We start from the raw sequence: 23,515 nt of genomic DNA, 5'->3' as shown, positions 1-23,515 counted from the left end.
TACTCAAATGTCCTGTCTACATAAAAATTTGATGATTGGTGGGACATTGTCATAATGAAGTAACCATCTGTACATGACCAGACGTAATGAACTATTTTCCGTAGTACTGATGTTAATTAATGATGATACTTAATGTTAAAAATCTATTTGAAAGTACAAGAATTTTTACTTTTTCGGCATTTTTACCATCGAATATCTCTTGGAACACAGTTCGTCTTCCATATTCTTAACCTTCTGAAAATGCCTTATACTATCAGAACATTTGATTCTCGGTAATGCATGCTCTCCATACGTGTGTGTTATTTTCTGTGTTAGTTTATGTTGCATTTTCATAGAGTTTTCCTACAAATTTAACACGTCACTAGCATACGCACTGATATAAATTATTATAAATAGACAGCTTGTAAAGATTGAAAATTTGCAGTTCAGTAACTGGTTATTTAATATTATAAGGATTATCTTTGTTGTCGGAATACGTATACTGTTGCCAATAAACAATTTTATAGCAACAGTCATCACTTTCTTGTCAAATGCCGTATCTCGAAAATTAAACCTGATACGGTGAAACCGATAATATTTTTTAAATTAGTGTAACAAATTTATTCAAAAATGAGTTTAACTTTCCAGGCATCTAATGAAAAATATTGTTTTATTAGGCGGATATCCTAATATATATAGTAAAAAATATATAGTATCGAAATATGAAGCATAAGAATTATTTTTTTATGTACGTGTTTTAGCCTACACCTTTCTTTCTTCTTCTGTTCAAAACGACAAAAGATGAATGAACATCGTTTCTTTATAGAAAATTGAAAAAATTTTTTGTGCCTATTATATACAGAATGTTTCCTAATAAGGAAGAAATATAACAATTATAAATTCAGAAAACAAAAATAAAAAAAAGTTTAATATAAATCTATATCCGATATGATCTTGTTTTTAAATTACAGCCTTTATTTTCCAATTGAGTTAAAGTAATATATTAGATATTAGTTTATTTGTCTACGAGATTGAAATGGTTTAAGGTCTTGCTTATCTGTAAATATAAATACGTGTTATTTATGTTGTAAGTGGTATAATTTGTATTTTATGCTCAGAGACGAATAATACGATCATCGTACAATTGCAATAGTACTATTAACTCAGCACTCAATTATTATTTATAAAGGCAAAATTTAATATTTATTGGATATAATAACACCCATTGACAATGTTGATGCCTAAATTCAAGTTAAAAATAATCATTTCAAGTAGTTCCTGTAATCTTAACTATCCTAATTATGTTGATATGTTGATAAATAGGCTTAACTTAGAAATAAGGTCATATCTGACATATGTTCATATGAACTATTTTTCTTATTTTTTTATCATGAATCAATCATTACAATACTTCCTACTTGTTAAAAAATATCCAGTATATATGAATGTGTGTGCGTGTGTGTGTATCTTTATTATTATTAAAATTTCTTACAACAAATTAGGAGTTCAACGTCTATAAATTCAACAACTTATGAATTCAAAACTCTTTTAATAAGTCGGAATTTTGAATATTCCTTAGGTAACTACATATGATCATGATGCTATTAATATCTTCAAATGCGGTAATATCATTTCTTTCTTTCTTTATCTAAAAGTGAAGAAGTAAAGATAAGTGAAAACTCAATAGTTAAAACTTTAATATATAGAAATTTAACGTATCTTTCTTACTTAATGCACAGAATTTAATAAATCTCATTAAGGGCATAGATATTGAACTTTCCAAGAATACAAAATCAAAGGAATGGAGAGATTAAAAAAGAATCAGTTGAAAGTAACGATAATAATATTGAGTTCTGTAGAACAATCATTATATGTCAATTCATTAACATCAAAAGATACATGAGACCAAATCTACGCGTTATATGGAAATACTTCTAAAAAAGCAAAACAGAAATATTCGCAACGGTTTTATGATTTTAAAATAATTACTGATGAACTTATTGCAACTTAAATTGAGAAGTTGGAGACTATATATAAAGGACTTAATGATACTAGAAATAAGTCATCAAAAATTGGAATGATGTCTGCATTACTAAGTAATTTGCGATCTAAATTCTTAATTTTCTATATGGCATGAGAATACACTACTTAAAATAAATGGAAAAAAAGCATTTGATAGCTAAGATTTTTCATGAAAGAAAGGCAGAAATAAGCTGACTGAATTCTTTAGCTTGTATATTTCTATGAATTTTTTATTTTTTCTTGTTAATTTTGCAAATTGTACAAGTAATTCATTTTTTGATTACACTATATCTATTTTGGAAATTTCCGAGGAAATGTACACTCATTGTTTATAAAAAACTAATTAATAAAGCATAATTTCATAAAGTTCTGAACAGTTATGAGAAACAAAAAATGTTATAACAGTTATTCTTGGCTATATTATATATGCAATATATATTATATGCAAATATTATATATTTCTTTTGACGCTATCCTTTTGTTCCTAAGATACTGACGATACTTCGAGTCACCGAATTCGGTTGTCGAATTTTTTGGTTGTTAAGTTTTTAGTCTTTCCTCGACCAAGTCGCCGACGATTGGTTTATAGGACTAAATAGGAACAGATGTCTTTTTATTGCATACATTATTTTCTTACATAGAAATTACAACAGGTAATACAGATAAAAATAATAAAATTTAATAACAAGCTTCACTTTATCGTTTAAAACTGTCACTTATTACTTCACCCATTTCATTATTTATCCGTAAATGAAAATTAATTATTATTTAAAGGTAGGTTATCATTTAAGCAATATGTCTCATCTAAATAAAATAATTTGATATCAAATCTTTTGTATTATAAAATGATGAAAACTTTTATTGTTTATATATAGGTATCAATATAGATATGACATACTTTCCCTCTTCCTTTCTCTTTTTTTCAAATTATTCCAACCATCTTGTTGGATAGTTAATCATAAAATAACTCTCAAGATCCAAGCAAAATCTTTATCAAAGCACAACTTAAAACTCTAATAGATCACATAGTGCGTCTCACTATTATAATCAGTATGTCATAAGAATCATAAGAATATATTGTTACATTATTATACTTCGTCTATCTATCATTCAGCTAGTTAATCTTACATCGCAATAGATAAAAATTAGGTTACGTTTTAATTAATTTCGATTCGAGAATTCGATGAACGTGTTTTTGGGAATAACGTAAAATTCTCGAGCCGACTATGTCATCAGTGAAAACATATGAACATCACTTACAACCCGTGGAGAAACAACTTTTTTTATTTTATTTTCATTGGCGAAAAAGTACGATGAATAAAAATCGTTGTAGAAGATATGAACATTTTTCGATTTTAATGTGGAAGAACGAGTCGGCTTCAGTGCTTCGCATAAAACGAGTCGGCTTCCGTGCTTCGCATAAAACGTTCAATTTATATTGAATGGCTTCGAACTCCATCAAAATTCAAGTCAACGCGGATATGCAAAATCCACTAATGTTATACCATGCCACCGCCGGTCTAATAATACCGATATTACTGACCAAGCAACAAAACCGATATCAGCCAAATAGCAGTTTGAGCAATATTACTATTGCGAACGTGTTCCGTTAGAGGCACAATCATAAATCGCACATTGCTGATTGGTCAAAAAGTTGATTGGCGAGCAAAAAATAATCAATAGAAGTTGAGGATCAGTCTTTGTTATAAAAGCGTTATTAAGAAAAGTTATATTATTGTTATTGTTATATATATAAATATATGAAAGAATTAAGAAATGATGGTAATATTTGAAGATCTGTAATATTTCTTCGGCAATACCGTGGTCATGTGAAATACCAGAAAAAAAGACGAATTTTAAAAGGCCACTGTAAAACGTGCATATTCTGTCATAATTACCAACAAAAATATGAACGCTGTAAACAATGATTTATCGGTAGAGTTTTTAGAACAACCTTGTTGATCTTACTATCAAACAATCGTAACGAAAACTTTAAATGAAACCGCTAGTCGAGAAATTGACAAGTTTCGAAAAATCGAGGACTGGAAGAAATATTTCAAAGCCTTCAAGGTGCTAATGCATCTCAAATATTCAGAAATACAGTATTCTTCGTTAACAGATAAAACATAGCAAAGTTAATTAAGTTATATTCAATTTTCGACATGAATTACGAAATTGCATGGAACTTACTAAAAAGATGCTATGACGATCCCAAATCAATCAAGAAAAAACAGATTCACTATTCATTCCAGATACTGAGTCAAATGAAAATCCGCGAGTATAAATAAATACTCAAATATCTTTAAGTATTAAAGAAGATGTAATTTTCAACCGAGCCTTGGGACGAATTATTGCTTCACATGATCGAAACAAAGCTCGATACAACCACACAACAAAAATGGAACAGCATGCAGAGGCGAATGAAATACCCAGTGTTGATGAATTAACCGATTTCCTGCAAAAAATATCATATTTTCGAGCGCTTGCAATCCAATATGAAACTGAAGAAGAACATGAACAAGAATACAACGAAGAGTCGCAGAATGAATTAGCTTCGCACAAGTCATTTAATAAAAGCAATCCAACAAACAGCCTTGTAATGTCATGCGCAACGAAACAATCGGAGAAAAAAATTACTTGGAGAGTAAATGCTATTTCTATAATAGTCCGTACTTTATTTATTTCTGCATAAATTTTCTGGATATGTCAGTCAAGGGGTGTATCAGTAAGGTTCGACGACTTCGACTATGTCTCAACTGTTTGTGGAAAGATCACTTTGTCAAGACGTGCAAAATGGATTCTTGTATGGCTTTTGATTTAATCGACACAACATTCTGTATCGCCACATGCCATGATACAACGATTCGGTAGCACAAACGCCAAAATCAAATACGACAACACGAAGTACAGTCCCGAGTGAGTCAAACAAATCATCAAGCAACAATGTGAGAACGATGGATTAATCAATAAATCAACTTATTCTCGTATCCACAGCGTTAATAAATGTGAATGGAACGCCGATATCTATACGCGTGTTATTAAATAGTAAAAGTAAAGTTATTATTACTATAACATCGAGTCAAATAGAACATCCGATGAAAGGAACGACTACATTGAAGATATTCAGAAGATGAGCTCTATTCGAGTATTACGGACAAATAGTGCACTACCAAAGACCAGTGTTCAACTAAACAGATCATTCTTCATAATAGAAGTTAATTTTACGAGACCAGTAGTAATTCTAATTAATAAAAAACGAGGACGAAAAACATCAGTTATACATATATGATCATTATTCATATATGTTTGTATATATATATATACATATGTATATACACACATATATATGTTTATTTTGCAACAAAAGTTATATATCTCGAAGTGACAAATGAGCTCATTATTGCAGCATTTCTGATTACGGTTTGAAGATTCGTTGCGTGAAGAGAAAGTCCAAAACATATTTGAAAATAGCATAAATTTTGTAGGCGCCGATCGCGAACTCAAAGAACTCTATGAGTTTATTCATAAAGAAGTTAGGAATAGGAAAATTCTGTTCGGAGAATAAAATTTAATGGAACTTTATATTACCAGATTGCTCACATATGGGTGGTCTATATTAGATAGGAAACCCCAGCGGTACAATTTTGTTTGATAACAAATGCATATAAAGAATATACATTTGTTGATTATTTGTTCAGAAATAACGATTAGTAAACAAACACTTATATATTATATATTATTTTTATAAAGATCAAAACACGAATTCGTTTCCATATTATCTAGGAGGTTTTTCTTTCAGCGCTATTTTTTCTTCTCTAAGAGTAATCAACCCACTTTATATTATTACTATTACTATTACTATAATAATAATAATATACAGGATGGACCCATAACTATTAGGAGCTTAAATATGTCTGTTATTTGTTATAATATAGAAAAATGTTATATATGACACTTGTATGGCATGAAGAGAGACATAAAATAGTCTAAATATTTTTTACGTGAGTACAGGCATATAGAAGTTTCACCTTCATTTTTTGGCAACTTATGACACATCATTCAAGATTATCCAAGGTTAATAATTACAAGACAAAGAATACGTATGGCTTTTGAATTACTATTATTAATAAGGCTCATTACAAAATTCACTTACAAATTATTTGTCTTATAATTATTGATCTTAAAGGAATGATGTGTCATAAATTGTTATACTCCTAACGCACTATCACGCTATGTAATAAAAAAAGCATATGAATCCATTTAAAAAAATGAAAGTGATCTTGAAAACTTCCATACGCCTCCAAAAAATATTTAGACTATCTTATGCTTCCCTTCATGTCAGGTTTTGTATATAACATTTTTCCATATTATAATAAATAACGGAGATATTTAAGATGCTAATAGTTATTAATACACCCTATATAATATATATAATACATTAATCTTTTATTTAATTATTAATAATTATTTTTGACAAAACATTTCACAAAATGTTTTATTTTATCGCAAATTTATATAATAATTATTATATGTGTTAGCTATATTTATTATTCTTTATGCATTTGTTAAAAATAATTAAATATTTTCTATGCATATAAGTGATCACAAATTTGATGATAATTTGATAATGAGAAATGATGTACAATCTACCATCTACTACGCATACACAGCTGCAAGGTACATCACACATATCTAACACAATATCTAGCCATTATTGAGGGAGAACAAAACTAAATCCATACAAATCGTTTTTCACTCATGCGAGTAACACCTGGACATACACATAAATGAGGACACAAAAAGCATGGAGGAAGAAACGAGAATTAGAATATTGATTGCTAAAACACCTAATTTATTATATAGGATTAAGCGGGCCATGGCTCTGGAAAGTTTTTTTATTTTTTAGCAATTATTCTATTCAATCTTTTTTTTTTTAAATCAGTGACTGTTAATCAGTGACTTTTTTTATCAACATAATTGACTGAATATTTAAAAAAGAAGCTAATTTAAGAACAAACGCTAATTAATTGCACTGTTACCCTTAACTCCCAGTTTTTATTATATTAAACTCTATATAATAAAGTCACTTCTAATATGACAATAACTTCTACCACATCAGTACATATGTAACATAGGAAGTGATAAAACGAAATAGAAGAAATATTGCGACTTTCAAATGTACGAATATTTATTTCTTCAATCTAGTTCTTGCATGACGATAGCCTACGTAGCGATATTTCAATAATTATTTTATAGATATAATTTTGTATCCTCTCCAAAAATACATAAGACAATTATAGTAATATGGAAATTGATAAGAATAGTGGAATTTATGAAGATTGTGAAAACTCGCAAAGTATTTCTAATTTTTATAATGATAATGATAATGATTTATTTCAAACCAAAAAAAAAACAATGGTTGTTTATTCAATATTTAAAGGAAGAATAAAATTAAATAGAAAGAGAAATTGCTGATTTAAATGAAGATCTGATTAAAATTGATTCTAACGATAAAGAAAATTTACGTACGTACATATACCCCGTTAACAAATATAAGGTGCCAAATTTTTCGAAATGTTCAGAAGCCTATGTATTATTTTAAGAAAGAAATGGAAAAATTGAAAAAGTTGAATAATTGAAAATTAAAAAAGATTATTGAATTGAAAGATATTTTACTATTAGAAAAATAGAACTATTAGAACTATTAGAAGTAATAGAAAATGTTTACTAAAACGAAATTATTAAGCTTAATACAAAAAATATTACTTTCCGTTCAAGAAAAAAAAATAATTCTATCAAGAAAAAATCAACAAAATGTTAGTATATTTAATGTTTTTTGTTAATTTTATGTGTGATACTGCAATAATAAAAATAGTATCAAGAATTACATGGACAATGTTCAGTTGGAAATGAAACAACTGTATTGAATTATAAGTTCATGAGTGGTGTTGTCCATATGGATCATTATAAATTTATATATTTTTTACACAAATCGTTAAAGTAGTAACGAAAACTTTTTTTGGAAATAGAAATCTCGTATTATATTTTTACATTTTATATAAAATGAAATGTAAACGTCATAAAAACAACAATTATTATCTCATTTAAAATTTATTCGAAAAATGTTTGTTATTAGTTGGCTATTTCCATGAAAACGAAATTATTAAATATATATCGACCTCAGATAAGAAACAAGAAATTACATTCATAAGAAAAAACGGCAGCATAATTCAGAAGAAAAAGATGACTGCATAATATGCTCTAATCGGAAGTTATCTAGAAGAAAAAAAAAACAATATAGTTTTGTGGATAATGCACCAGAAAACAATTTCTTTATGTTGGAGACAATTTTAAAAAATATCACGCATTGATAACATAAATAAATAACTAAAGTTAATGTTGAAATTAATTCTGCACAGTTAAATATATAACGACAACGTACCTCTTTTGGACGCATGCGCAATTTATATGATAAATTATATTTATCATATAAAAAATATGAACGGAAAATGAAGACTGTCGATGCTAATGAATGTTTTGGAAGCCTTAGAAGTAAAATGGAATAGAAATGAAGTATAGTAAAAGAGACATGAGTTGATGCACGTCTTGTAACCTATCTTACAACAGCTAAAATAATTAGTAAAAAATGTTAAAATGTTAAAAATGTTAAAATATACTTGTATATTTTTATGCAATAAAATGATTTTTCATATCAAGTAGTGTAAGTACAACATTTTAATAAACAGGTAACATATAAATATTTAACACAGGTAACATATAAAAAAAACAACATTTAACATATAAATACCAGGTAATGTACCGACTTAACAGTAAGTCAAATCTAAAATGTTGACACTTAGTAAGGATCAATTTAAAAATTCAAACTGATAAAACAAAAACATCCTATCCTAAGCTAATAAAAATCAGCATAAATAAAAAAACAAATTATAAAAAAATCTAATTAAAAATCTACAACTTATGAGTAGAAAAATCCAAAAGTGGAATTTATCATGGTCATATTCGTTAATAATTCATTGAAAAAAAGTATCAGTAAACTTACTACTTAAATACGGTGGCTCCAAAACACTTGTTCGCAGTCATACTGTCAACTCGTTGATTATAGATCGACAACGATGTAGGTGGACACCAATATAGGTTGAAATAATTGTAAGAGACCATCATCTCGATCTTATCACAGTTATCGTACGAGTTGATCATCTTCAATGATGTATTGACTCTAGTACATAATAATTATTTATTAATTACAAGCCGAACTAAATTTAATTCACGAATCTTCGTATATAACTACATTTTATATCACTATTAATAAAGAAAAGTAAAACTATATGAATGAACTGTTACGTCCTGCGTACATTTATTTCTTTCTTCACTCACATTGAATATTGCTGAATATTAGGAATGTTTAATCTAAGGATCTACTTAAAACAAAAAATAAATACCTTTTAGTATTTTAAAACCAAATTCTTACTAATTCTTGATAGCTTAAACCATTCATATCATTTCCCTTAATGTAAATAGTTTAGATTTCCAATATCTTTTGTTATAAAAATGCATTTCGAAAAATTTTTTGAATCTCGCGTCAGTCGATTTAGATACACATGTTTCTAAAAGTCTTCTTCAATCGCAGAATAACATAAAACTAAAAGTCTTCTAAAAGTTTTCTTTAATCGTGGATAAACGTAAGTTAATAAACAAATACTGACTCTAATTCGCGATTTTTTATTCTATTTAAGCAATACAACACTTGATTTATTCATTGCATTGCGCAGAACTGCAATAATGATCTGAAAAGGAAGAAAAGCAAAGGTATTAATATTATTGTTATAATAAAAAATTATTTAAATCAACGAATTCTAAAGTATGTTTTGCAGAATACTAGAGTTTCAACGACAAATGTAAAAATTTTGCGTAACAGTCTGGTGACCGAATCGTTAGAATGTCCAAACATTATATTATTCGTATTAGAGACTGTTCTTATAAAGTTTTGTTACATTGAATAAAGTCTAAAGTATCAAAACAATATTTGTTGTATTTAATATCACAAAAAATAAAAAGGAGAAAAAGGGATTTATTATTCAAAAAATATACAAATATCCATCCGATCTTCGAAATATTTTTTGACATTTATGATAAAAAATGTTTAGAAATCCGTGATCTAAACTATAGAGGAAACAATTTAACAAAAGTTTACTTACTAAAATCTTTGTTGATCTTTGTAGGATGAACTCCAGTCTAAGGATAACAAAGAATACTTCACCAACGTAAGTATAACTCTACTTCACTCATTTGTATTCAATATAATTTTATTTAATTAACTTACACATTTAAATGTAGAAACAATTAAAAACCCTATGAGCAAAAATTTATTCTAGGATTGTTTTGCGTGTAATCATGAATTATATTTGTTGAAACAAGATATATATACCTGCAAACAAAAACTGATTTAAATACATAAGAAATAAAATAAAATTCCTGCAAAAATTCAATTGTCAATGAAAAGCAAAAATAAAATAAACAAAACAATAATAAAATCAACTTTACAAGTCGACTACACTGACCATTAATTGATAAAATATTAATAAGTATTAATAATTAGTACAGTTAGTTATTTTACAAGAAAAGTACACATTGTAATATTTATTAATTATGAAAATAAAGTAGATATACCTTTACACATTTGAATAGTTTACAATAAAATAATATTATTAGTATTATGAAAATTATTAATACCAACGAAATATGTATTATGGACTAAGTGATTAATATGGCATTATGAAAAATTATAAATTGAATTGGATACTGTAATAAATTTCAACTTCAAGGTTATATCTTTTAAGATTATTTTCTAAGGTCAATATTTATCAGTATTATTATTAATTGAAATAAATTTTAGTGTACTCTTATATTTAATTTAATTTTATTTAAGTCATTTTATTTAAATTTTATAGTATATGAAATTATTTTTATTATTATGATATACATAAATTATATTATAATATATTATTATATATTTAATTTATCTGTAATAAAATGAAGAGACCGAATTAACAACAGAGAAAAAACTAAAATAAACTATAAAGCAAGTTTAGATTATGATGTCAATATAGACTCCATGAAACAAGTTGAAAACAATTCAACTATATAAATTATCTCTTAAAGTTAGATTGATTCATAGAATATGATATATTACGATGTGTGAAATAAAAGTTCTATTAATAAAGAATAAGATTATATAAGTATATATGGTATGAATGTATATGTATATATGTAGCATTTGCACGTGTATAACATGTATGTATCATGTATAGCACGTACATTTACTTACATTAATATTCTAACATTGCACTATTTCTCATTTGTTATAATAGGATATATAATTTATATATAATAGGATATATAATCTAACATTTGTATAAAAGGAAGGATAATTGTAATATCAAAATAAGCTTTACAAAAATATTTATTATGGATTAAAAATACATATACTTTTTTCTAACAATTATATTTAATTGTAAAATAAATTTTAAACAAAAAATAGTCACATTTTCACGTCATATTAATATTCGGACACTTTATAAAAAATAAATATTCTATATATAAAAATACGAAAGAATAAAATTTTAATATTTTGTCGCAAATTCTTTTTGTTTAATAACTTCATGCAAACGTTTAGGCATATCAAAAATAATTTTTTTCCTGGATATTTTGAAAAAATAGAGTTCCGGGCATTCTTCTTTCAATCTCGTTTTCAACACAATTTTTGAATTTATCGTTGATTTTATAATTTTGTTGTCTAATTCGTTTCATAAATTTTTAATTGGATTCAAGTTTGAAGATTGTGGAAGTGGATGTAAAACTTTTGGACAATTATATAATAAATATTCTTGCACTATCCAAGCTTTATACTTTAATTCGTTGTCATGGTAAAATTTAGAAGAATTTTGTATACTTTTCTTAGTTACACTCTTCTGTAAATTTTTCTTAAAAAAATTCAAATATAATTCATTAGTTTAACAACTCCAGCACTCGAAATATATCTCCATACATTCACATCATCTCCGTATTTGAAAGTAGATTTTTAATTTGTTGATTTCAAATTAAGGCGAAATTTCAAAAACTTTCACTTACTCTTCGCCATACTATACTTTTTCTGAACCAAACAAACAATATTTATTTTCATTAGCAAAAATAACACCTTTCATCAATTTTGCGATTTCTGAACGAAATCTTTAGAATAAGCCAATCTTCTTTTCCTATTTATTTTATTGATATACAGTTTTTTTCTTACTATTCGATCATTATACCCATTATTTCTCATTACTGTATGCATTGTTTCAGCACTGATTATCTTTCCACTTTCATTATACTTCTAAAACTAATTGTGGAACACTATATATAGATTCTTTTTAATTTTTCATACTATGTTTCTTTCTTCTCTTTCATTCAAAATTCGAAATAAACCTTTTTGCTTCTAAATTCGATGCAGTTGTCTTTTTTATATCTTTTAATAATATCAGCAACTATATTCTTCTTCATTTGTAATAATTCTATAATTTCACGATAAATTTTGCCTTTTTCTCCATAATAAAAGTTGTTTTTTATCAAAACTCGTATTCTTGATATGTTAAGCTTCAGATGTTTACACTTCAAAAGACAACTTTATATTGAGATAAAATTACATTCTACCAGTTTGTATATAAAACAAATCTACTTCGCAGCTCGAACAGTTTCTTGGAATGGCTAGATTGCACAATTTACACTAGTATCTGAATATTAATGTAATATGAAAATGTGACTACTTTTTGTTAAAAATTTATTTTATAATTAAATATAATTGTTAGAAAGATAGTGTATATGTATTTTCAATATACAGTAAATGGTTCATATTTTTGTAAAATAAGCAATGTGATATTTCAATTATTCTCTATTGTACACAACAATAACTGTAGAAATACTGCAGTATCCGAATATTAATGTAAGTAACTATACATATGTAGCATACGTAACATACGCATATATATTATAGAATATACATATACAAAAATGAAATACGACAAAATATGATTAATCTAGATTAATAAACAATAAATTATTGATCTGAATATAAAAAAAGCACTAAAATCACAGAAATAAAGTTAGAAAATTCGAAAAAGATATTCGAAAAAGATAAAGCAACACTTTTTAATTTTGCAGCTATTTCTTAAACATAAAAATGCGTCAACTTGAAAATATTCACATGTGAAAATCATGTTATCTAAGTACATAAAAAAACGAATGTTCGTTAAAAAAAATATTACAATTACCTGTAATTAATAGATGACCTTCTGATGATTTATCGTAACCGAATCACAGAATCCAAAATGGCGATTTCACTACCATGGAGCTAGATGAATCCCATGCGCTTGTACAATAGCCATACCGCGAAATGTGTGATTTCGCGATCTATTATCCGTAACTTTAAAAATATAATATACAAATGTAAAAATTGTCAAAACGTATAAATTTACTCCGAAAAAGCGAAAATAAATAATGTAATCTATCGAAATAATTTCAACAAGTGAAAAAAATTATAGAGAAAATTATATAAAATTAAAAATAATTATATGTAAATAAAACTACTTTTGCTACGCACACCTTTTATTCCCAATATCGTCAAACAGGCAAACAAAAACCTTTAAAGATTATGCATTCGAAAATCGATTAATACACAGGAAGATATACAATTGAGTTGGTTATTATGGAAAGTAATTTAAATTCTAAGAAATACATTTCGTTTCAAGATAGTGATATTTGGGCCTGAATTATTTAAAAATCATTTTTCTAATATAATAAACAGAAGAAGTAAATATACTTATTCCTGCAAAATAATTCTTTTATATAATTTAAAAAATTTTAATATATCATGTTTTTTACAATTTCAAGTGACAAACATGTAAGACAAAACATGTTTCTTAATATCTCAAATCATAAACTACTTTTATAATCACCAACTTAATTAAAAAACATATTTTGGTTATCTATAATTTAAATGTCAATTTCTTTTTAACTTACAATTAGTAGCATAGTTTTCGTGATGAAAATTGAATAAGATCTCTGGAACCCTACCTAAAAATATAATAAGATTTTAGATTTAATTAAAAAGTTTAGGAATGAATACAATTATTCTCGATAAATTAGAATTAATAAGTTACAATTAATAAATACAATTATTCTCGAGAAGTTATTCGAAATTTATTATCATAATATGGACAAACAGAGAAGGAAATTAAAAAAGAAAGTGTTTCGACTCGATTTAGTATCTTCTCCTATAATAGAATAAATAAATACGCTATACTTAGACATGTACAATTATGTACTTCCAATCAGCATCCTAACTCAAAGCAAATTAAGCTATGTAACCTTTTTGCATTTCAAAATTTTTCTTTAGTGTGTCTACAGATAACACAAGTCAAAACGGTTGTTAAATGTTTAATATCCAATTATCTAAAAAATAGCATGCTCCTAAAATTCTATAATTTTTAAGTATCATACACGCTATTATAGCTTCTCTACCATAGCAACAAAAAGAAATCAAAATCGATTATGATAATTGACATAAAACTTTGATAGGACAAAGTTTTAGTTAATAATAAAATATCGACTATTTTTCCAAAACAATGTATTCGCTTTGGATTCTGTAACATCTTTTGCCTCTTCCTTCTTACTTAACAAACGAGATATTTCCATTGCCTAGCATCAACAGTCTTCAAATTAAATATTTGACAAATAGTTCTGCTACTGCGGAAATACCGTTGATAATGAAGATAATACAGCTTTGCTCCGATTCCTTCATCCACTTCATATTCTCAAGTGACAGTACGACCCTTTATAGAATTACAATTTCTAAGTAATTCACTCATCAATTGCTCATCAATCGCTCGTCAATCGTTCATCTCTCTCTCTCTCTCGTTCTCTCTCATTCTCTCTCTCTCTCTCTCTCTCTCTTTCTCTCTGAACATAAAACTATTCGAACTGAATCAATATGATTGAAATTTATATAAACCAAACCTTTCAAGGTTTACATCAAATTAAGTCGTTTCTAGTTCGAAGTGGTGTACTTATATCATCATCTGAAAACTAGAAATAGTTTTGATGATTAGTACTTTGATTAAGAGATGAAACAAAAATACAAAAAGTACTCTATGGCGATCAACTTTGAATTTTCATTAACTACCAGAAAATTAGAAATAATCAATAACATAAAAAATAACACAATTATGGATTTTTAATATCAAATCAAAGTAACATAAATCATCGCTCACGGCGATATACGTACATATTGAAAAACCAACGTAACTTTCGCATCCGTAAATTTGTTAACTGTGCAAAGCTTCGAAACCACTACTGGATCTTGCTGAATTCCTTAGCTTAAAATACATAATTAATATACACATGTATCCCCAATTACATCTATTTCGCTGTTCATTCCCATGTCATTCACTAAATAAGAAGCAAAAGTTTGCTAGAGTATACAGAATGAACTATTTAAATATGAACTATTTAAATATAAATTCTAAACAAGTGTATAGAATTTATACATATATATCTATATAGAATATCTATATAAAATATATCAAGTATTATGTGCATACATATGTTATATGTACGCGCGTGCGTGTGTCTGTGTACAATTGATTGAGAAAAACAAATAATCTAAGTAGCCAGTTAAACGATATAATCGAGTATAAAATGAAAACTCATAATAGAGAAGAACTTACCAAAATTTTAATGGTAATGACAATAATAATATTGCAAAAATCCTAATCTTATGCAATGGAATACTGTTACGAGTAAAATCTCATTTACGGAATTAAATGCAGTGATAGAAATGTAATGACAATGGTTTTTTCAATCAACTACAGGAAGCCTTCCTTTCTCATCATATTTTTTCATTTCTAAATGTTATTTCTATTACCCGATTTTTTGAGAAAATAGTGCAGTGATTTACTTTCTGCAACGTAATGATGTTTTATCAATTAATCATTACTGCGTTCTGCTGCCAACTATGCAACATTCGAGATGTGTATTTTTAGTCTTACAGACTTAGTAATAGACTCTTGTCTCTTGAAAAAAATCTCAAGATAGCGCCGGGAATCGAATCTGGGTTCCTTCGTGTACGAAGCCGCGATATTAACCATAGAAGAGTATAATAAATTAAAATGGAAACTAATTCTGCTTAAGATCAATTATATTATTCCACAGAGATTGAAAAAGGAGGAAAGGAAGGCAGCCATTACTATTCCCAGAAAACCATAACGAAACTGCACTTATTCGTTATTAGTACATATCGCATCGAATCGCATAGCATGTATTTACTCTACATTCTAAAACTTTCGAGCAATCCTTTTAGACGTTCCTCGTCAAACATACTCTTTCGTATAGATCTATTTTTCAGATCTTATTTCATTATTTTATCAAAAAGTTAATTGTTTGTTCATATCTGAAGGTTATTTTTGTTAAGTATAAAGCTTCCATATACTATAAATTCTATATAATATAATCATTGTTGAAGTATAAAAAGTTAAAAGAATCATAGAACAATACCTACACATTTTTTGGAATCAAAAATTGGATCATCAAAAGAGGCATGACGATACAGATAATAGGATAGTGGTGGTGATCGAAGCGGTCCTTAGCAGTGTGACAAAAAGAAGTCCAACTGGTTGATATTCCTTTCTTTATCTTTCTCTTGTTTTCTCTTCCTCTCCATGACAAAAAGCAAGAGTAAGCGTATGGTTCCAAGGATTAATAGATAACTGATGCCACTGACTGAGACACTGCGTCACTTTTCATATTCATCATTACGAATGCAGATTAGAACTCATCATTATCCTGGCTCTTATCTACTCGTAAGCGAGGTTGATCATGAAACATCTTGTTCGACCACAGAAAATTGTCTGATATCGAACGTAACCTAAAAAAAACCTATTTTACTTTCCATTTGTTCCAATAAAGCAAGCATTAAGAACTATCAAATAAATCAACAATTAAAAGAAAACTATTACAAAAAATTATTTAACTATTTATACATAAAAAAGCTAAGATTAAAGAAATCTAAAAAAAAATTGCCATACAAATTTGAAATAAATAAAATGTCTCGTTCATTTCATCTGCAAAGTTAATGAATCTTTGTAAGTATGATAAATAGTGATTTATCAGACCTATGTTTCAAAAATAATTATTTATAATTTGTTATTTTATAAGAAAATTACACATATTTGGTGAATGATGATAAAACTAATTAGACTTAACATTTACTTTGAATAATGAAGAACAAAATAATATTAACATAATTAAAAGAATTATTATGTATTATTAATAATATATATATATTTAATAATATTAATAAGATTAAAGTAATATTAATAATAAATAGTACTTTTAAAAATAGTAACTTCTATATTTATATAAGAAAATTAATATAATTATTTATATTTGTTATTATTATAATATATATACGTATGTATATATATTATTTATTTTACTAGAATATAAATGAACTATATTACATTTTATTATATACTCAATTTGATTATAATAAAATGTAGATATTTGCAATGAAAAGATAAATATTTATAAATAAAACAATATTTATATCATGAAGACTTTATAAATAAGAAATAAGGAATTCATGACTAATAGACTATATGAAGCTTTGGTTAAAAAATATATATATATGTGTATATATATATTACATATTATAATATTTAATAAATTATAATAAAATATCTCGGACAACTTAATTTTAACTAAAGTTAATTTAATTTAATTTAATTTAATTTAATTTAATTTAATCTAAATTTCTTGGAACATATCAAACAAATAAAACATTAACAAGTTCTTCATTCTTACATGAAAATAACCTTCATATTTTTTAACAGATATACTAAATTTGCTTCAGCTACACATTGTAAGCGGTACAAAATAAAGAACGATCTTTACCGTAAATATTTTGTGTTGCCCTTCGTCGTAGAATTTAATGTATCATAACACGTAAAATGAAAGAGCTTTATTAAGTTAAGATTGTGTGTGTGTGTGTGGATATAATAAATATACAGATATACATTCCATGCCACTGTGATGTACAATGTGCATGTATATATAAACATATATCTATACATTATATACGAAAGTTAAATATAACACAAAATATCACAATTAATTAATCACGATTAATAAATTTTTAATTATTACATAAAACACCATTAAAAAAACAAAAGGATACAAACGTCAAAAATAAAAACCAACAAAATAGACGCAATAAATCTTCGGTGGATAAATGTATAGTTTCTTTTAAAAAACGAATCAAGTAAGAAATGCTCATGATGGCGACGTGATCAGGACAAGAGCGTTTTCACAACCTTCGAATATTGTAATATTTGTTAGATGAAAATCGAAATAAACTATGATTCCGCTCCTGAATCTACATTAACCGTTGTTTGCCAGCGAATAATTACATTTATCTCGTGCTTAACACGCGACTGTTTTATTTACATCTCCTTGAACGGACTATTTTATTTTCCTATTTTATTTTCACCAATATTTTTCAAATATGACGTCTCAATTTGCAAACAATTCATCCTGAAACTCACGTGTTTGGCTATACATTAGTATATTAGAAAAAAGTATTTGTAGTTAGTAAACCAAACAAAAAAAAAGAAATTTAACCTTCGTTCTTATACTAGAATTTACTTAAAGTAAATATAAACAAATAGACTTAATTGTTTTACTACTAGGAAGAGAAGTAAAAAGTAAGACGTCTTCGTTGTTCTTTGTTCTGGATTATGTCACGAAATCATCTCTTCTATAGTCCTCATCTTTCTCACAACTAACAATGACTAATGAGTGGCACAGCCTACAATACTTCTTGGCTTTCGGAATTGAGCACAAAGTATGAAAAGAAATAGCGCTTTTGATCGACCGCTACGTCACCAAAAATGCGATGTATAGAAGTAGTACTCGGCAGCATTTAAAACTGACATATACAGGGTATTTCCGAAAATATAGGCATAACTTTGAGAATACTCAGTACACTAAAATATCCCCAAAGTTATGCTCACATTTTCGAAAACACCTTATATATACGCAAATACACACACACGCGCGCGCGCGCGATAATAAATTTTGGAATATTTTAAGACTGTAAGCTCCATTTTCTTTTAAAAAGAAAATCATATAAAAAATAATGTTTCTTTGAGAATAATTTATGAATGGAAATAAAATGGTTTTAAAAATTCGAAGAAACAATATCGTTGCTTAAACCTTCATCCATAAAATAAGACTTTCATTAAAATTGGTCCATTAAATTTGGACTCATTAGCATAAATGATGTTTTCAACATTTTTCGCGAAAAAAGTTTCGTAAAAAAATTTCATTTCCACATCTGCACCAAAAGAAAAGGAATCATTACTGATTTTTATATACATGCTTAAGTAGTGTTATTGTATTGTAAACGATTGCCTGCTTATTTGAGTACATAAATTGATAATACCCAGAGTTTCTGATTATTTTAACTTGGTTATTTTAAAGAGTTTTGGTAGATGATTCTATGGTGAAAATATATATATAATATATGTTTAGCCATTTATATCAGAAAACGATCTATTTCTAAGATATTATTAAAATTTAGAAAAAAGATATATAGTTTCTTTTATATTTTATACACTAAAGATTTAGGGATCTTATAAGCAATGAGTAGCATCATATAGGTAAGTATCTAGATTTGTAATTTGGGGAATTAAAGGTTGAGACTAAAATTTTATCAATTTTTTTTTTTTACTTTATCGATATAAACGAATATAATCAACTAATTTATTCTTTTTGCAATTACATTTAAATTCTAATTAAGATTCAAGTTTGAAAAATTAATCGTTTATTAATTTGGAATATACACTACCATTTTTATTTTACTTCTATACATCATGGTGTCGAGTACATTAAATACGAGGTCATCAATATTCTTTTGAGCATTTTCGCTCTTTGAGCTCTTTGAGCAATTAATCGATCAATCAAAACGTTAAAAAGTATATTACACAGTGTTGCAGCTAATAAAAAGAAGAATTTAATGGTATAAATCTTTTGCTTAAATATTGTATAATACAAAAAATGCTATAATATTTGTTAACATTGATACTCATTAAAAGTAAATCACTATGAAATTGAGGAATAGATCTTTTAGAAAGAATAGGAAACATCGCTGGTATTATAGATCATGTCGAACATTTGAAATTTATTGAGTAATAACATTTAGAAATTACGATTACAACGGAAAACTTTTTTCATAAAAAAATGTTTAACTAGAATGAAACACTGAAAAAAAGATATATAAAATTTTTAATGATTCGATATCATTTAAATTTTGAAAACTGCAAGATATTAAATATATTATATTTAAAATTCTATTATGCTGCATAAACTTTTATATATACTATCTAAAGTATCTATAATATTGAATTATATATAACATTTATATAATTTATATATATGTATATATATATATACATATATGTACATATTATTATGTGCAACCATGTGTTTGAACAAACTTTAATAGCAATAAAGAACTTACATATGTACAGTTAGCAATTTTACAAGCTTTCTTTAAAAAATATATCCGGAACATTCGTGAATCACATCCTCTCAGATCAAGTTTCCTTCAAAGCAAACAACCCGTTGTTATGTGTCAAATTTTCTCGATGCCTTGAAACGTTCTACTCGCTCCGAATTTACTCCAAACTCCCCTAGGCCGGCTTGTAACAATATGTACGATTCTTAAAATTAGACGTTTTTGTTTCACATCGGCGTATAACAAAAACTGATTTTTCGTCCGAGATTGTTATTACTACATGCGTAAACAGATGTGTATATAAGAGAATAAATGAGTGAGATATAGATGAGTATGATGAGTCAGTCGGAAGAAAACAATAACATTGGAAAGACAAAAAAGAGGACATTCTACAGAATATGTGTCTAACGAATCGTTAGTAATTCATATGTATGTATTATTCTGTAAGAAATACTGTCTCATTATTTCTCTCTACACTTCGAATCTACATTTATAGTTTTTGTTAACCCACAAAAATGATTTATCTATATATTTTATATAATTTATCTTATAGTTTATTCTAACTATAAGATAATCAAGCTACAATGATTCAATTTTTCATTATGCTTAAACAAGAACAATAAAACAAAAAAATCATAAAAGAATAAAAAGTTCATCATTCTTATCAGACTTACTTTAATATTTATTCAAATATTAAAGTATTTCATAGTAACATAAAAATTCTTATACCAAAGAGTTTTGTTATATTTTAATAGATGCTATTACAAATAAAAGGGTAGTACATATTAACTACCAAATTTATTTGATTTGTTATATAAAAATTACATATATAAATTTTTGTAATATAAAAATTTATTTATTAATATCATCTATGTAGTATTTCTTACATCCAAAAATTATTGATGCGATACTTTTTCCATTCTCTTTGTTAAAATATATCAATGATTCATGTTTCTTATTATTAGCAAAAATAATACTTTTTGCATCTTCACTGGTAACATTTAAAATACATATCACTTCTCCCTAAAATAGATATAACTACTCAGATTTGTTACATGTAAATATATCTATAAATATTTATAAAAATGAAAACATGCTTTATAATAAATATAATCATTCATTGAATAAGTTGGTATTGAGTAAGCTGGATATTCCTAACATATATAACATGATTGTAATTATATATTGAAAAAAAAATATCAAGTAAATCATTGCATTTTTTTAGATTATATTCTATACATATTGGTGATACTAATTGAATACTACTCATGACATCTGCCACATTCAAAATATGCGTAATATGTAATAAAGATGAGAACCGAAGGATAATGTATATATAAAAGGTATCTGCAACAGTAAGAAAATAAAATTAAAAAAATATAATGATAGATTTGTTAACATAATAATAGATTGTCTTATCATAAATTTTCAATCTTTATATAGATTCAGACATAAATATGTATATTGAATATATATTGAATTAATTTGAACTCCCAAAATAATCATCGATTTTGACTTCATGCAGTTTCTTTCATTGTATAGGACAATCATTTTTCAGTAATCGTATAAATTCCTTTAAAATTATCAACAGCTGAATTTATTTGATCCTATTCAACATATAAAAAGATTATCATATCAAATTCATTTCGAAATAATGCTGTCTAATTATGTGTAAGTATCATAAATAACTAAGCAGATATCTTTTCCCAATGGAAAAATGTGTTTATAATATTTTTATGTTGTAAATACATTATTCTATCTCTTTCAAAATAAGCATACACTGCATTTCACTTTTTATTTTATTGCAGCTTATTTTTATTATTAGATGATGATGTGTTACATTTGATAGAAATAATATAAGTACTTAGTGTTTGATATCAATGTTATATTTTATATTTGCTGGATTACAAATGAATAAGAAGTGATCATTCAAAGTAAGTAATCAAAAAAGAATAATTGTTCTTTTCCTAATGTTAAATTAATAAGTGTGACATATATACGATGCATGTGTATAACTTAATAATTGATACAAGTATTATAGACATAAAATAATGAACTAGAGGCAAACATATCTGATTAGTATATAATATTTTTATAAAGGTAGCTTGTATTCATAAAATTAATTAAATTTATTGTGGGTAGAAGATGGTGGGATATAACAATGACCCCTTTGCAACAAGATTGAATAGTCTTATATTTCTCATTATCTAGGATAGTACAAAACTCTGAATTTTTAAAGATAACGAATAGAACATAATAGTATAATATATAATATAATAATTTTTATCCAATTTTGACAATTAAGGATTTATTCAAAACAAAAAAAAAAAAAAACATTTTCTGTGCAAGATAAGGATGCCCGATTTTTTAAATAATTTTTTACTTATATACAAATCGTAAAAATGATCTATTTTCAGACATGAAAATAAGCTCTTGATCTTTACAATTGGATAACAATAGAGAGCAAAAAACTTATGAAGTAAATCTTTGCAATACAATGCATAGATTTCAAGCAGATATGTTTGTATCATTACACTATTCCAAATTAAAAAAATAATGCATGTAAGTCTAATACTAATTTATTACGTTATTTTGAAAAAGCAAATAAACTATACATTTTTAAATAATTATTTCTATAATGAATAAATTTACTTAAATATACATATATCATAGTTTATAATCCATCAGTGATAATTATCATCCTGCTAATGATTTGTTTTCTTATTATTTTGTTTTTCTTTTAAAGTTAACAGATAGATTTTTCTAGTCCTTTTCTGCTGAATTTTTGACTGATATAGACTCTTATGAGACATAAGGATGCTACAGTGCTTATCTCCGTAGAATGAGATTTCATTGATCAGAAGTTTGACTTGTGGCATCATGGATACA

General features: G+C 26.3%; 2 long non-coding RNA genes across 4 annotated transcripts; one reads left to right on the top strand and one right to left on the bottom strand.

Moving 5' to 3' along the window:
• Nucleotides 1-2,230: 2,230 nt before the first annotated feature.
• Nucleotides 2,231-19,040, bottom strand: LOC127070571 (uncharacterized). Of its 3 annotated transcripts, none has more exons than XR_007784580.1 (8): nucleotides 18,004-19,040; nucleotides 16,606-16,975; nucleotides 14,074-14,127; nucleotides 13,326-13,477; nucleotides 10,218-10,447; nucleotides 9,462-9,806; nucleotides 9,062-9,238; nucleotides 2,231-4,456 (listed from the first exon to the last, which is right to left on the bottom strand). It is a non-coding gene; the product is annotated as an uncharacterized LOC127070571 (long non-coding RNA). The 3 variants fall into 3 exon arrangements; XR_007784578.1 differs by having other exon boundaries at nucleotides 16,610-16,975; nucleotides 18,004-19,038; XR_007784579.1 differs by having other exon boundaries at nucleotides 10,218-10,371; nucleotides 16,610-16,975; nucleotides 18,004-19,037.
• Nucleotides 19,041-20,600: 1,560 nt separating this feature from the next.
• Nucleotides 20,601-23,490, top strand: LOC127070573 (uncharacterized). The gene is made up of 6 exons (XR_007784581.1): nucleotides 20,601-21,055; nucleotides 21,852-21,969; nucleotides 22,070-22,297; nucleotides 22,435-22,560; nucleotides 23,044-23,188; nucleotides 23,373-23,490. It is a non-coding gene; the product is annotated as an uncharacterized LOC127070573 (long non-coding RNA).
• Nucleotides 23,491-23,515: the final 25 nt, after the last annotated feature.

This window comes from Vespula vulgaris, chromosome 18, assembly GCF_905475345.1.
Source record: "Vespula vulgaris chromosome 18, iyVesVulg1.1, whole genome shotgun sequence".
Taxonomy (NCBI): domain Eukaryota; kingdom Metazoa; phylum Arthropoda; class Insecta; order Hymenoptera; family Vespidae; genus Vespula; species Vespula vulgaris.
This window is presented reverse-complemented; position numbering and strand designations above follow the sequence as displayed.